The following is a 5,747-nucleotide window of genomic DNA, read 5'->3' as shown; positions in this document are numbered from 1 at the left end:
AACATAACATTTTAGTGTCGATTATTGTGTAATATTTGTGTTTTCATAATTGTGTAATGGATTATCTAAAATGATTTAATTATTTCGGTTTTCCTGGGCAGTATGACAGTGTCAAGGTCACACTGCATCACCTCTATAATGTCTGAGTTATTCTTAACATTAAGTGCTTCATGCAAAATAGTGCAAGTATTTATTTCTGGTTGCTATAACTATAATTTCAACAGCTTTTCCTGCTTTTAGATGTTTTTATGCTGCATTGTATTTCAATATTTTTGTCTTTCTTTCCGTCTTACTCATCTTCATCTGTTTTCTTCGCTTCTCCTCGTGGTACGGTGAACTGTGTGGTGAGGGACGCAGGTTCGAGCCCAACACGGTGCGTATCGTGGCAGGCATCATCGACCTTAAGGACCCCGCGGGCAGGTGTCGCATGCCAAGACCTTCATCCCCCACGAGTCCTACAACCCCATCACCAACGCTAATGACATCCTCCTTATCAAGGTCAGTGGTGCCGGCTGCCTCTCTCTCGGTAGATACGTTCCTTGCTCCGGAGATAACCTCACTGGAGGGATCTCTCATCTCTCCGTCAGTAGCACCTTGCAGGAGACATTTGTAGAATCTTTTCTTAGGACATATCAAGTTATCTCTTAGTGTCTTTAAATATCATCTACACCTTCAACTGTCTGCTACATCACTAGTGACTGTAGATACCCTGTGTCTAATTGGTATTTATGAAGTATTATCAACAATCCTGCAATGCGTCGCCAAATATCAGCAACTTGAAATATTTCCTCTTGCATCAGTACCCCCTGAATGGCGTCCATAACATTCTACGTACAGTCCCCAACATCGTCCATGTACATTAAGCAACACGCAGCCTCCCCAACCCTCAGTGTATGTGTTTGGTTACAGCTGGAGGAGAAGCTGGTGTTTGGGGAGCTGGTGAAGCCGCTTGGGCTGCCTCCCAGTGGGGAGACGGTGCCAGAGGACACTGTCTGCACGGTGATAGGATGGGGCGCCACCATCCACAATGGCAACAGCAATAACAAACTGCAGAAGGTAAGTTGTTGGTTCTTTCTCGTTGTCTCTTCTTCACTGCTTAAATTTCCGTTTTCTCTCATGTGATATCGTTAATTTTATTTGCAATTATATCCCAAATTTTGTACAGTTATTGTCTTTTCTTACTTACTTTTCAACTCTATCGCCAAAATGCTCTACGGAATGCCCAGTCATCTTCCACTCTTATACTGTTCCATTGTTACAAAGTGAACGTCATTAGGCTATGACAGCATTTAGGCTTGCTGTATGAGTATACTGATTTACAGAGCTAGTATTAATTTGCAATTTGATTTGTACTTAAGTCCCTGTGGCCGAATTATATCAGTTAATTGAATTTGAACTTTTCTATTTATTAAATGTTGTTTATGTTACTGATGGGTTTACGTATGTAGTTTCCATTTTTAACTACTTACCAAATGAGTTGAGCTGAATGTAGAGTTACACTATTGAGATAATTAACACTGGGAAAGATTGTTCAGTTGATATATGCAGGGGAGAGGTTATTAATTTGTCAAGGGCGAGGCTACGCTTAGATGGAGGAAGACCTTGGAAGTATCAGAGCACAGAACGTCAGGCAAAGTGAAGACCAGAGTGTATAATTGATTCCCACGCTGACACCACCAGCAGACAGCAAGACACAACAGCCCTGACATAGTGCTCTGATTGATATCAAGGGGTACTCAACTTCTTGGTCTCCTCCCCTAGCGGTGTGCACAGTAAATGCTCTAGTTTCAGTTGAAGTGAGAATTAGATCTCTGGAATTAGATCTTAGAATTAGTCTCTGGGCGCGGAAATCTTAGTACCTCACGCAAGACAACAAAGGGTTCCATATTCCCGGCTTGACTCTGCTCAGGGGTGCCTGGTCGCCTTTGGAAGTTAAGTGGAGTTCCTTTCCTGACTCAGACGCATGAAAGGGAGAACGCGTCACAGTGGTGTGTCATTCTTGATGTGTGAGTGTGTCGTTGATGAACTTTTCGATTTTAGAGGAGCAAAATAAAGCTCATAAAACAGGCTTCATATTGATGTACTTAGAGAGCACAGCAGGCAGCCTGTTGATGTACATACCTACACAACATACAAAGCGCATTATGTTGATGCATCTACATAAAACGAGCAAGAAAAAGCTATACCCCCACAAATCCTCAACTAAAACTTGTTGTTTTCCCGTCATAAACAATTATAGCAATGAATTTATAGAAGGGAACCCGACAGTAACTAAATCATAACTCCGGTTTGTCCTCAGGTGGACGTCGCCGTGGTGTCGGATGAGACATGTAGGCTGTCGTACGGCCAGGAGGCAGTGGAGCCTAGCATGATGTGCGCCGGTTGGTCCGACGGCCACGCCGACGCCTGCCAAGGGGACAGGGGCGGCCCGCTCCTTTGCTGGGGACGCCTGCATGGTTTGTCCTCGTGGGGGGAAGATTGTGGCAACCCTTTTTACCCGGGCGTGTATACTGAGGTGGCATACTTCAGAGACTGGATTATCATACACGCTTCAGCGATGGATCATTAACACGTCACATACTCCTACACACATCAAACACACCTTGATACTTCTCGCACTCCTAAACACACTAAGAAACCTACTTAGGCCTACTGAGGTCACACTAGGCCAACAACTGACCCTCCCCAGGTCAGTTGTTACCACCCATAACAACGGCAACAAGCAATCACAATGGCTGCAACAATCACAACAGCTGCTGCAACAATCACAACAGCTGCTGCAACAATCAGGCGCTACAGCTGCTGCAACAATCAGGCGCTACAGCTGCAACAATCACAACAGCTGCTGCAACAATCACAACAGCTGCTGCAACAATCAGGCGCTACAGCTGCTGCAACAATCACAACAGCTGCTGCAACAATCAGGCGCTACAGCTGCAACAATCACAACAGCTGCTGCAACAATCAGGCGCTACAGCTGCAACAATCACAACAGCTGCTGCAACAATCAGGCGCTACAGCTGCAACAATCACAACAGCTGCTGCAACAATCACAACAGCTGCTGCAACAATCAGGCGCTACAGCTGCTGCAACAATCACAACAGCTGCTGCAACAATCAGGCGCTACAGCTGCAACAATCACAACAGCTGCTGCAACAATCAGGCGCTACAGCTGCAACAATCACAACAGCTGCTGCAACAATCACAACAGCTGCTGCAACAATCAGGCGCTACAGCTGGAACAATCACAACAGCTGCTGCAACAATCACAACAGCTGCTGCAACAATCACAACAGCTGCTGCAACAATCAGGCGCTACAGCTGCTGCAACAATCACAACAGCTGCCCAACTCCCAGGAACCTATTTATTTCTATAAGAAAGTGTTGTGGTGTGGCAATAGGCTCGCTCAGTGCCCAGCGAGAGATTATTTACCCAGTGTTGGCAACTTGGTTGTAATAATTTAATAATATTTATATATTATTTTAATTATCATTCAATTATGCAGGTGATGAGTCACAATAACGTGGCTGAAGTATGTTGACCAGACCACACACTAGACGGTGAAGGGACGACGACGTTTCGGTCCGTCCTGGACCATTCTCAAGTCGATTATGTCGACTTCTCAATTCACAATCGACTTGAGAATGGTCCAGGATGGACCGAAACGTCGTCGTCCCTTCACCTTCTAGTGTGTGGTCTGGTCAACATCATTCAATTATTATGAATGGCAGGGGTTGTATTCCTAGGAAAACTGGTAAGATAAGATGTAAGATGAGGTACGGGAAGGAATAGGTATAAGGCTGCCAAAAAAAAAACTTAGACTCGTCTGCTTCTGAACCCGCCAGCGTAAGAAAAACACGCCTAATCGTCTCCGTCCTGGACAGGAATCTAAGGCTCTAGGAGACTCGAACCATGGACCTCACGCGTGTGAGGACGAAGCTCTATTAGTTTTTAGCTAACCCGTAACTTTTGGTTGTCCATCTTCCACAATGTTGTTTAAGATTTGCTACTTGGAACAAAAAGTTCGAAGTAGCACGGGCTATGGTGAGCACGTAGATCTTCCACAAGCCACAATAACCAGTAAGGTCAGGAGTGGCCATCAAGTTCGGCGTCCAGCAGAATCCTGTGGAGTCTGGCTCACTTGTGATGGGTTATGGCGTCAATTGAATTACACACTCAGCTGGTATTCTCAGTTATGATTTCTGAAACTATAGTAGTCTTAGATGTTTATAAGATCAACGCAGTTCAGTTTTTATTTCATAATTAGGAATACATCTGAACATAAAGGGGCACCCGCACCACAGAAAACAGGTGAGCCATCATACCGTCCCCTACAGAAAGAACATTTAAAATTTTCAAATTCAAATTCAGGTAAAGTACATACATACAAGGTGCGATACAAATATTGATGAATGTATAGATAGAGCTAGTACATACAATGCCTAAAGCCACTATTACGCAAAGCGTTTCGGGCAGGAAAAACACTAAAGACTAAAACTTAATACTAATTGAGATTTCAATATATCATTGACTATTATATTTTTGTATTTAAGAGTATAGCATGCTATAGTTGGCTAGGCTTCCTATTATCATGGCAAGAAACCTAATGAGGTCACACTAGGTCAATAACTGCATGTCAAATGAGCATGTTGAAGGACTAAGTATTCAGAGAATTATCCATCTATAGACACCTTTTTATCCATCTATATACACTATTTAGCAGACATTGTGAGGGACAGGCTTTGGGAAGATGCCTCATTCATCACGAGCATTTTTCCAAATGTATTTTAAACTACAGTACTGCCTTCATATATATGTATGTGCGAACAAGCCTGAACAGTCTCCAGGCATATATGTAACTGAATATATGTGTGAGTTTTCAGTTATATATGTATGTCTTGAATGCATAAGAGATTCTATACGTTGATAAATCGAGGCTTCATGAAAAATAATCTGTTACTCATTTTTGTAAGTAACAGTTTAGTTTTTAAAATAAACGGTCTGGATTATTGTATTCTGAAATTCCCAATATTTAAAGTGTCAACGAGATGCAGTCTGTTTTGTCTAATTGCTTGAAATTGTGTTAGACCTGTAACCCTCAGCCCTTTATGGTAGAAGCCATTAGCAGTCCCCGTGGCGCAGTGGTAAGACACACGCCCCGCGCTTAGTAACTGATTTGGCTTGGGTTTGTATCCTGGCCGGAGGAGGAGTGATTAGGCGCCAATCCTTAACTGTACGCCTCTGTTCACACAGCGGTGAATGGGTGTTATTAAATGATTTGGCGGATAGCATTCCGGGGAAAATTAAGGTTAAGATCCTGCCCGAAACGCTATGCATGCTACTGGCTTTACAAGAATGTAAGAACTCTTGTACAGTATATATAAAATAAAAAAACTAAAGCTGGCTAAGTACAGGAATGAATACTACAGCTCTGTGCTAAGCTTTTTCTCCCAATATTACCAGAGGCCTGGAACAGTTCTCCCAATATTACCAGAGGCCAGGAACGGTTCTCCCAATATTACCAGAGGCCAGGAACAGTTCACCCAATATTACCAGAGGCCAGGAACAGTTCTCCCAATATTACCAGAGGCCAGGAACAGTTCACCCAATATTACCAGAGGCCAGGAACAGTTCTCCCAATATTACCAGAGGCCAGGAACAGTTCTCCCAATATTACCAGAGGCCAGGAACAGTTCTCCCAATATTACCAGAGGCCAGGAACGGTTCACCCAATATTACCAGAGG

At 43.6% G+C, this 5,747-nt stretch overlaps 1 pseudogene; it reads left to right on the top strand.

Moving 5' to 3' along the window:
• LOC138368534 (trypsin-1-like) overlaps positions 1-5,011 on the top strand; it is a 15,698-nt pseudogene extending 10,687 nt beyond the window's left edge.
• The last annotated feature ends 736 nt before the right edge of the window (positions 5,012-5,747 follow it).

This window comes from Procambarus clarkii, chromosome 3 (assembly GCF_040958095.1).
Source record: "Procambarus clarkii isolate CNS0578487 chromosome 3, FALCON_Pclarkii_2.0, whole genome shotgun sequence".
Lineage (NCBI taxonomy): Eukaryota > Metazoa > Arthropoda > Malacostraca > Decapoda > Cambaridae > Procambarus > Procambarus clarkii.
This window is presented reverse-complemented; position numbering and strand designations above follow the sequence as displayed.